This window comes from Rhinopithecus roxellana, chromosome 9, assembly GCF_007565055.1.
Source record: "Rhinopithecus roxellana isolate Shanxi Qingling chromosome 9, ASM756505v1, whole genome shotgun sequence".
Lineage (NCBI taxonomy): Eukaryota > Metazoa > Chordata > Mammalia > Primates > Cercopithecidae > Rhinopithecus > Rhinopithecus roxellana.
Window position 1 is genome coordinate 8,290,640 of NC_044557.1, and position 11,622 is coordinate 8,302,261.

General features: G+C 41.1%; 1 non-coding gene across 1 annotated transcript; it reads right to left on the reverse strand.

Moving 5' to 3' along the window:
- Positions 1-355: 355 nt before the first annotated feature.
- LOC115899815 lies at positions 356-428 on the reverse strand. The gene has a single exon (XR_004059418.1). It is a non-coding gene; the product is annotated as a small nucleolar RNA SNORD65 (small nucleolar RNA).
- Positions 429-11,622: the final 11,194 nt, after the last annotated feature.

Consider the following 11,622-nt stretch of genomic DNA (forward strand, 5'->3'; position numbering starts at 1 on the left):
CTTCCCTTTCTTTATGATGTCTTTTGCTGACCAGTGTTTCTTTGTGTCAATGTGGTAAAATGTATCTTCTGTGCATTTTTGTCTTAAGAAAATTTATTTCGCCTCAAAGTCCCATTTTCTTGTATTTTCGTTTTCAAGGTTTTTCTCAATATCTTATGAAAAATTATAAGTATGCAGAAAAGTTAAAAGAATTTTACAAAGAAAACTCATAGACCTACTGCCAAGATTTCACTACATGTGCTTCAATATGCATTTTTCCATTATTCATTCATTTCAAAGTAAGGTAAGACATCAGCACATATGTAAACATGCATATTATTGAGTTCAGTATCTATTTTTAAGTGTATTTCTTTTTCTTCATAAAATTATAGGTTCACCACTATACAATCTGCTGGTAATTCCAGCTATTTGGGGTGATTTCATCACACACACACACACACACACACACACACACACACATATATGTATATGTGTATATATATATTTCATTTAATGTAAACTTTAGTACAATGAAATGTTCAAATCTTAAGTGTACATTTTGAAAAATACATTCTTTTATGTAATGCAAACCCATATCAAGTGATAAAACATCACCATCACTTCAGAAATTTTCTTTATGCTCTCCCTAGTCAATTATTTGTTTGTTTGTTTGTTTTTCAGAGACAAGGTCTTGCTCTATTGCCCAGGCTGAAATGTAGTGGTGTGGCCATAGCACACTGCAGCCTCAAACTCCAGGGCTCACGCAATCCTCCTGCCTCAGCCTCCCAAGTAGCTGGGACTCTGGTGTACACCACTGCACCTGGCTGTCCCAAGTCAACTCTTAACTTTACCTTTTCAGACATAACGACTATTTTGATTTTTTCCATTGCAGATTCGATTTGCCTGTTGTAGAATTTCCCATAGGTGGAGTTGCACAGCATGCAAGCTTGTGTGCGAGGTTCCTTTCGGTTAGCATAAGAGTTTTGAGAGGCATTCATGTTGCTTCATGTATCAGTAGCTCATTCTTTTTTAATGAAGGGTAATTTTATAAACCACAGTTTGCTTATTCCAGCCTCCTATTAATACTCGGGATTTGACTATTAAGAACAAAGCTGCCATAAGTATTCTTATATAACTATTTGCATAAACATGTTTTTATTTCTCATTGTTGAGTCACAGCATAGGTGTATGTTTTACATTTTTTTGAAGGGGTGTATTAGTCCATTCTCACACTGCTATAAAGAACTACCTGAAGGCCAGGCGTGGTAGCTTACGATTGTAATCCCAGCACTTTGGGAGGCCGAGGCGGGCAGATCATCTGAGGTCAGGAGTTCGAGACAAGCCTAGCCAACATGGGGAGACTCCGTCTCTACTAAAATACAAAAATTAGGGCGCCTGTAATCCAAGCTACCTGGGGGGCTGAGGCAGGAGAATCGCTTGAACCCGGGAGGTGGAGGTTACAGTGAACGGAGATAGTGCTGTTGCATTCCAGCCTGGGTGACAGAGTGAGACTCCGTCTCAAAAAAAATAAAAATAAATAAAAAAAGAGAAAAAAAAATAACTACTTGAGACTAGGTAATTTATAAAGAAAAGAGGTTTAATTGACTCAGTTTCTGCACGGCTGGGGAAGCTTCAGGAAACTTACAATCATGGCAGAATGTGAAGGAGAAGCAAGGCACACCTTACGCGGTAGCAGGAGAAAGAAAAACCCCATCAGATCTCGTGAGAACTCACTATCGCCAGAACAGCATGGGGGAAACTGCCTTCATGATCCAATCACTTTCCACCAGGTCCCTCCCTTGACATGTGGGGATTACAATTTGCGATGAGAGTTGAGTGGGGACACAGAGCCAAACCGTATCAAGGGGTTTCACCATTTTATTTTCCCACGAACAATGCAAGAGTTCCAGTTTTCCACATTGTCCCCAACATTTAGTGTCGTCAGCATTTTAAATTTTGGCTACTGAATTTTAGCATGGAGTGGTATCTCATTTGGTTTAAACTTGCTTTTCCCTGATATTGAGCACTTTCTCATGTGTTTATTGCCATTCATGCACAGTTAGGAAATCTGTTCAAATCTTTTGCCCCTATTTTAAGTTGGGTTGTTTGTCTTTTTTTTTTGAGATGGAGTTTCATTTTTGTTGTCCAGGCTGGAGTGCTAGTGGCGCAGTCTCAGCTCACTGCAACCTCCACCTCCCAGGGTCAAGCCATTCTCGTGCCTCACCCTCCCAAGCAGCTAGGATTATGGGCGCCTGCCACCACGCCCGGCTAAGTTTTTTGTCCTTTTAGTAGAGACGGGCTTTCACAATGTTGGCCAGGCTGGTTTCAAACTCCTGACCTCAGGTGATCCGCCCGCCTCAGCCTCCCAAAGCACTGGGATTACAGGCTTGAGCCACTGCACCCGGTCATGTTTTAGGAGTTTCTTACGGATCTTGACTACCAGTCCCTTTGTCAGGTATTTGTTTTGTAAATATTTTCTCCCATTCTTTGGCCTGCCTATTTGTTTTCATAAGTGTGATTTTTGATGAATAGAAGTTTTAAATTCCAGTAAAGTCAATTTATCAGTATTTTCTGTTATGACGACTGCTTCTAGTTTCCTAAGAAACTTTTGCCTTTTCTCTAGTCATGCAGATGTTCTCTTATTTTTTTTTTCTAAAAGCTTTATGGTTTTAGCTCTTATAATTAGGTCTGTGATCCATATTGAGTTAGTTTCTGGGTATACTATAAGGTAGGATCCCAGGTTTGTTATTATTTTTTCCATATGAATATCAAGTATTCTAGGATAATTTATTGGATTATTATTTCCTCTCCTCACTGAAGTGCTTTGGCATCATTATTGAAAATCAAATGATGGTACAGGTATGGTTCTATTCTGGGCTCATTTTTTCTTTTTCTATTGGTCTATTTGTCAGTTCTTATGCCAGTACTACCCTGTCTTGATTAGTGTAATTTTATAATAAGTCTTGAACTCAAGTCTTGTAAAATTTTGGCCTATTTTTTTTTTAAAGATTGCTTTGGCTATTCCAGGCTTCTGCATTTTCATATAAATTTAAGAATTAACTATTTGATTTGTTAAAAAAAAAAAACAAAAAAACGCTCTCTGAAATTATGATTAGAATTGCATTAAATCTATAGATGAATTTGGAGAGAATTGACATCTAAAAGTACTGAGTTTTTGGCTAGGCATGGTGGCTCATGACTGTAATCCCAGCAATTTGGGAGGTTTGAGGCAAAGGGATCACTTGAGGCCAGGAGGTCAAGACCAGGCTGGCCAACAAAGTAAGACCCCATCTCTACAAAAAAAAAAAAAAAAAAAAATTAGTTGGGCACAGTGGCGTATGCCTGCAGTCCTAGCTACTCTGGAGGCTGAGGTGGGAGGATTGTTTGAACCCAGGAGTTTGAGGTTGCAGTGAGCTATGATTATGCCACTGTACTCCAGCCTGGTCAGCAGAGCAAGACCTTGTCTCAAAAATAAAATAAAATAAAAGTATTGAGTTTTCCCGTCTAGAAATGTAATGTATTTCCTTCTTTAAGTCTTCTTGAATTTCTCTCAGCAATGTTACATAGTTTTCAGCAAACAGGTCATGTACATCTTTGGTTAAATTTATTTCTGTGCATTTTATGTTTCTTGGTATGATTGTAAATGGAATTTTCAATTTTTTATTTTTGTACTGATTGATGCTAGGATATAAAAATACAGTTGTTAGGCTAGAGTTTATAAAAGGATAGCCTGACTTTCTACATCTGAGTCCAATCAGGAGAAGGCAATCGCACAATAATTTCAACAGGGAAAGTTTAATATTAAAAATTTCAAAATTATTCACTATGCCAAGGGATTAGAATAATGAGAGATTGGCTAGTAAGAAGTAAAAAACTTCTGGGTTTTTTTTTTTTTTTTTTTTTTTTTTTTGAGATGGAGTCTCATTCCGTTGCCCAGGCTGGAGTGCAGTGGTACCGTCTTGGCTCACTGCAACCTCTGCTTCCTGGGTTCAAGTGATTCTTCTGCCTCAGCCTCCTGAGTAGCTGGGACTACCGGTGCCCAATATCTTGCTTGGCTAATTTTTGTATTTTTAGTAGAGACAGGGTTTCATCATATTGACCAGGCTAGTCTCGCATTTCTGACCTCAAATGATCTACCCGCCTTGGCCTCCCAAAGTGCTGGGATTACAGGTGTGAGCCTCTGCGCCCGGCTGGATTTTTGTGGATTCTCTTTATCAGTTTGAGGAAGAACTTCTAGGGTGTTAGAGCGGTGCAGGCATTCCCAGGCAAACTGTGAGACTAAGGGCTTTTTTGAGGACTCTTTGAATTTGTGCTTTTGGGGTCATTTTTGGCCTCTGAGGAATTTCTTTATGCTCTCGCCAGCTCAGTGAAGGTTTTTTTTTCGAGTCTTGCTCTGTCGCCCCAGCTGGAGTGCAGTGGCACAATCTCGGCTCACTGCAACCTCTGTCCCCCAGGTTCAAGCGATTCTCCTGCCTCAGCCTCCCGAGTAGCTGGGATTACAGGGGCACACCACAACACCCAGCTAATTTTTGTATTTTTAGTAGAGACAGGGTTTTACCATGTTGGCCAGGCTGGTCTCAAACTCTTGACCTTGTGATCCACCCACCTCGGCCTCCCAAAGTGCTGGGATTTACAGGCGTGAGCCACCATTCCCAGCCTCAGTGAGGGTTTTTTGAATGACATTTTATTTCACCCAGAATTTTAATGTATTTTGTATTGAAAGGAATTTTTTCAAAAGCTCACCCATCTGCCATATGCAGAGGCCACTGGAAACAGAAACCCCTAGAGAGATTTTAGGGCTGAAGGGGCTTTTAAGATTAATCTAATCCAATGCTTTAATTTTATTGATTAGTAAATCAAGGCCCTAAGAATTTATTTGAACTCATTTGACTCACCCAGTGTCTCACATTGTACAAGCAAAAGTAGCAGTTCTCCAGCCTGGGACTTCTCTAAATCTAGTGTTCATTTTTCTATATGAGGGTCAGCAAGCTATGGCCTGAGAGGCAATTTGGTTTGCTACCTATCTTTATGTGACCAGTGGGCCTATTTTTTTTTCATTTTTAAGCAGTTGGAAAAATATCAAAATAATATTTTGTGATATATAAAAATTATATGAAATCCAAATTTCAGTGTCTGTAAAGTCTTATTGAACACAGTCACACTCATTCATTTATGTGTTATCTATGGTTGACTTCGTGCTATGATGGTAAGATTACACCATTGTGACGGAAACTGTATGGCCCCAAAATCCTAAAATATTTACTACCTGGCCCTTTACAGGAAAGTTGCTCAATACCTTCCCTATGTCACACATTATTTTTACTCTTGTTGATGTCAAAACATCAAATTCTTAACTGGGCCTCCAGGGGGAGATTGTGTGAAGTGTCCTCGGTTGAGATTTGGTTTGGCTTTGAGTTCCACCAGGTCCCATGGTTCTAGGAAGACTCTGGCATTTGCACAATATGTTTCAAAGCATGTACCTATATTCAAAGGTCCTGGCCAGGTGGGGTGGCTCACGCCTGTAATCCCAGCACTTTGGGAGGCCGAGGTGGGCAGATCACCTGAGGTCAGGAGTTCGAGACCAGCCTGACAAACATGGAGAAACTCTGTCTCTTCTAAAAAATACAAAATTAGCTGGGTGTGGCAGTGCATGCCTATAATCTCAGCTACTCGAGAGGCTGAGACAGGAGAATCGCTTGAACCCAGGAAGTGGAGGTTGTGGTGAGCCAAGATCGCTCCATTGCGCTCCAGCCTGGGCAACAAGAACGAAACTCTGTTTCAAAAAAAAAAAGAAAAAAGAATAAAAGGTCCTGTAACTCCACGTGAAATGTGCATGGGAAACATGAAAGACATATGTGCAGCATAATGGAAACGCAGCTGAAAACCCCATATGGTCAGGCACGGAGGCTCATGCCAGTAATCCCAGCGCATTGGGAGGCCAAGGCAGGCAGATCACCTGAGGTCAGGAGTTTGAGACCAGCCTGGCCAACATGAAGAAATCATGTCTCTACTAAAAACTCAAAAACTAGCCGGGCATGGTGGCACGTGCTTGTAGTCCCAGCTACTCCAGAGGCTGAGGCAGGAGAATTGCTTGAACCTGGGAGGTGGAGGTTACCATGAGCGAGATCACGCCCCTACACTCCGGCCTGGGTGACAGAGTGAGACTCCGTCTCAAAAACAAAAACAAAAACAAAAAAGCAAAAAACCCGTATGATCCAATATGAAAATTAAAATCAGGCTTCATTGTGGCTCAGCAAATGAAGAGGAGGGAATTGCTTTGAGTTGTCATTGAGAGGGGATTTAGAGAACGTCTTGGTCAGATTTTGTCGGTAAAGAAATCAAAGGCCCATGAGAATCCTTCTGTGAACAAAGTTTCTGTCTTTTTAGAACTTAAAATTCTAATGAAGAATAACAGATCAAATATATATATTTATCTAATTATCATATTATATATTATAATGTAATTATAATTACTAAATGGCTGCTACATTTGTTTTGCTTCATTTTAAACTGATTCTGTCAAGTGACCTCTTGATAGAATCCCACGCCAGCACTAACTGCGTCCCTTCTCACTCATGAGCCTTCCCTAAGCAGTACTTTGTTATTCAAAATAAAGTAATTGAGAGAGAACCCCACAATGAGGGACTTTGTAAAGAGTTGAATGTAAGGTAACTTCTTTTTTTCTGAAGGATGTTTTGGGACAAAATGTTGCCTTATATTTAGGCTCATTTAGTCTTGCCTTGCAACATTACTATGACAGAAAGCAGAGTTTCAGATGCTTTTGGGAATGATGTGTGAGTATATTGCTGTCATTCCTATGTAAAAGCAAATTGCTTTTTCTCTTTCTTGCTGCTAGGGTATAAAAGATTGTATTTGCTAAATCAAGTGTCAGAGGCTGTATTAATCTGTTCTGGTAAACATGGCACACCAACAGTTTTAATTGAGTCTACTACTTGGTTAGGTTTATAGCAATGTATCTGCCATAATTAATCTGATTTATTTAGGGGTCATATAAATAATTAAACAGGGATATGATGACAACCATTTTTCTGAAATCTTTAAGTGTTTGATGATGATGCCAATGTCTGCAATTCCTTCTAACATGATGCTTTGCCTCCCTCTGATTAATACTCTTGTTGGGAGTGGGAACAGTTTCAGGAGCTTCTACTTGGCTCTTCTTACAAAAATGGCTGCTACTTCACTGAACAGGAAAGCAATAAAAAGGTTTTGCAGATTTTGAGTATGCCCTTTGCATGTATGCACTCAAGAGGCTAAGGAAATAACCATGAGTTCCCTGTGAGATAGGCCTGGGCTGGGGCTCTGTTTCCCACCTGGCCTGCATAAGTCCCCATTCTAAGTGGGAGGCCGTACACGACATTTTGTGTCCTTGCTATCAGCATTGGCTCTGATCTGTATTTGGTAGACCTTTAAATATTTGTTATTCCCCTTTCCTCAATACCCAGAGACTCTGATAAGTGGCCACAGGCTTTTCGGGGGGAAAGTTGAGGAAATATGTATCACATATGCTTGTGGTGCCATGGCAGGGTACTTCCTTGACTCAGAATTTCTGTGTCAGTTAACTGGCTTCAGGATGAAAAATGGTGTGGGGCAGGTGCCATGGCTCATGCCTGTCATCTAGCAATTTGGGAGGCTGAGGTAGGAAGATTGTTTGAGCCCAGGAGTTCAAGACTAGCCTGCTAGCCTGGGCAACAAAGTGGGACACTGTATCTCTACAAAAAAAAAATTGAATTAGCTGGGCATGGTGGCATGCACCTGTAGTCCCAGCTACTCAGGAGGCTAAGGTGAGAGGATCACTGGAGCCCAGGAATTCAAGGCTGCAGAGGCATTATGGAGTAACTGCACTCCAACCTGGGTGACAGAGCAAGACCCTATCTCTAAAAAACAAAACAGACAAACAAAAAAGAAAAAGAAAAAGAAAGGGAAAGAAAATTGGTGTGGGATTAAAGTTTTATACTGTGGCACTAGTGTTAGCTCCTGATGTTTTTTCCGGTCATACAAGTTAAGTGACACCCCAGCTGGCTACTCATATTTCTTGCCCAGGATACCCTGGCCTATTTGTTATAGCCATGGATTCTTGTGTGTCAGGTTCCTGGTGGCCACTCCTGCCTTGCTGACCATATGCCTGCCATCTGGCCTCTGTCATTCAAGAATTCTACCTTCTCTGTTTATGCCAGAGACTCCAGTACCATGGGGCATTATCTACTGTAGACCCAGGTCTACAAAAGGGTTTTTACCAGTGGTCTTTTCTTAACTGAAGAAATGTTATTAAATTAAAAGAGTTCTTACAGAGAGGGTATCCTCTGGGTCTTCTTGAAAAACATATCAAGTGACTTGTTCTTTGGCATCACGTAAGACATCCATTCTGATACACCCACCTCTGCCAGCCTCTGATTCCTTCCTCAAGGTTCTGCCAAGGCTGTCCCAGCACCTCTGTCCCATCTGCCATTGACATCCCCTTCAAGCCTTAAGGAGCCAGCACAATAGTGTATGAGAACCAGCTCAAGATGACCTTGCTAGGTTAAGTCCCAATTCATGGATGATTTCTCCTAAGTCAATATATTGTTTCTTCAACATCCTTGAATTCCACCCTTCCTGGTCCTAGAATCATTTTGACTGGGGTGAAGACCTTTCCTTCTCTTGCTCAGCAGGTAGTAGGCTATCAATTTGCCAGGGTAAGTCTCTTTCATCTCTCGTCTAGACAGGTGGCTGTGATCCAGCAAGATGCTGAAACGGTTTACGGAAATTGCTGTCTACATTTCCACAGCAGCTGGCTTAGGGTTTTGGTGAAATACCAAAAGTCCTCAGGAAGGAAGTTCTCAAGACACACAATCTCTGAAGTCAAAGGCCAGGGTGTTGCAATGTGAACAACAGTCGCGTTACCAAGTTGAGCAATCACCTTATTCACACACACACACACACACGAATAAACTATTCCATAAAGTTGAAAAATTTTTTTTGAATTGAAGCTGAAAGACTCCATAGGGAGAAGGGCTATTGGACTAGGGGTCAGGATGCCAGGGGCTCCACTTCCAGTCCCACCACCTCTTACTGTGATTGTCCAAGGAGGCACAATGTTCAGAAAAAATAGAGGCCACAGAAGGAAAATGAAAAATTTGAGAAGACTAAAATACAAGTAAATCCTCAAAAAATGCCCTCTCTATTTCTGAAGTAACATTGTTAGTTTAAAGTATAAATATATTTCATGTATAAGTTGTGTCACTCAGACTTACCACAGATTTGCTATATGGATTTCAAAACTAAGTCACCAATTTTAGATTCAATCAGACTTAAAATGTTTAACATTTTTGTTACCAATGAAATTCCAGTTTTCTGAGCTTTAAATAAAGCCAGGCTTTCTTAAGTATTTTTTAAAAAATGTTTCAGTAATGTGGACAATGTATGTTTCCCTGGCTTTTAAAAAACTTCCTAGAGATTGCAAAAACAGTTGCTATATTTAGGGGGACTTAGTATTTCTTACAATGTCAAGTAGATTTGGAAAGCTTTCACATTCAGAAAGGGAACTGAGAAAAAAGAGAAGTTATCTTGTAATTATCTACATCATTGATTTCAACTTTTGACAACTTCTGCCTAGTGCATCTCATTTCTGACGGGTTACCATCAGTAGTTTGTCTTCCTTGAAGCTTATTTTTTCTTCTTTCCATAAGCTTCTGTAAACACATTGGGTCAGATTTTAATTTTTTTTTACCCTAGACTATTTGTCTTTATTTCCAAGTTATCTGTGATTGATTGCAAACACAGTCCAGCTCCTTTTACACGATGATGGAGAAACATGAGACGAGTGAAATGTTGATAAGAAAGAGGTGTGGAGTCTGTGACACATGAAAGCCACAAATGGGAAGAACAAGTTCGCCAGAACCTCAGGTTTCCCCTTGGGTCACTCACACGCAGACAGTCTCCATTCTAAACTTATGAAAATTTCTTCTCCAATATCAAATTCTTGGTCCTTCTTCCCTTCCTTCCTTCCTTCCTTCCTTCCTTCCTTCCTTCCTTCCTTCCTTCCTTCCTTCCTTCCTTCCTTCCTTCCTTCCTTCCTTCCTTCCTGCCTCCCTCCCTCCCTTTCTCTCTCTCTCTCTCTCTCTCTCTCTTTCTTTCAGATAGAGGTTTGCTCTGTTGCCCAGGCTGGGGTACAGTGATACCATCTCAACTCACTGAAACCTCGCCTCCTGTGTTCAAGCAATTCTCCTGCCTCAGCCTCCTGAGAGTGGCTGGGACTACAGGCGTCTGCCACCACACCCACCTATTTGTATTTTTAGTAGGGATGGAGTTTCGCCATGTTGGCCAGGCTGGTCTTGAACTCCTGACCTCAAGTGAGGCCCGGCACCTGGGCCTCCCAAAGTGCTGGAATTACAGGCGTGAGTCACCACGCACAGCCTGGTTTTCTAATCTTGTCATATGTTTTGATGACATAAAATGTTTACTGAGACTGGCAAAATAAATCACCACCAGATAATTTTATTCACTTTATTATTCCAGTTCTTTGTGTTTTCTGTAATTATTAATGAAGCTATATTTTGGTCTCTGTAGGCAGAAATGCAACTTTCACTGCAATGCATAAGAACCACAGTGAGCAGACACTGAGAAACTGGGTACTTTACAATGAAAATAATTTCTGATTATGGAAACTTCTAGGAAAGATTTCTAAAATTCTTCCATCTCTGTCCTTGACTAAAATAACCAAAAGAGTGTCAAAATAAGAGGCAAGGTACAGCAGTGTCAAACTTGGAGAAATTTCTGCCAAACTCAGTGAAGAGGGGACAAGCTAGGAGAAGACACAGAAGGCTGACTCACGATTCCACCCTGGGAAAGACATGAGGTGTTAATACAAAATAGGAATAAGGAATCCCAGCAAAATCTCGTGAACATAGCCCCATTTGGAGGGAGATGGCTGGTACTGAATCCTGGCTGCGAAGCAAGGGACCCTTCACTCAGAATCCATTTTGGCTCTGGATTAACAGCATTTAGAATCCAGTTGTGACTGGAGGCACAAGGATAATTGAGCCAAGCCCAATAAATAGCACATTAAAAAAGTCTATAAAGCCAGGTGTGGTGGCATGCACTTGTAATCCCAGCTACTCAAGGGGCTATGGTGGGAGGATCCCCTCAGCCCGAGTGCAGCCACGGCAACATAGCAAGACCCTGTCTCTAAAAAATATCAAATACATAAATAAAATATAGGAAGAAAAAGTAGAATAATTCAAGAGCAGGCAATCTATAGGGTCATCAGTAGGTAAAAATTACTCGAAGTTCCTTGAATGCCCCCAGATTGCCCTCATTGTAGGCTTTTGAACGTGTCTGAAACCCTCACCAGCCCTCCTTTCCCTAACTTCCTTCAGCTGGCTGCTGCATTTTCAGCTTACGGTTGTCAGCTTCAATGCCACTTCCTCTGAGGATGCTTTGTCTCAAGCCTGACCCCCAAACTCCTGCCTGACCAGGCTAGAGGTGCCTGCCCTGCACTCTCCCAGCCCCCTGTGCTTCTGTGTCATGTTGCTGGCCTTGCTGTCTGTCCTGGATGAAGGGAGTTTCATGTCCTAGATCTAGCAGAATGCACTTGGAAGACTGTCTAGCATGTAACAGATCAAAAATAAATATTGAATTGACTTA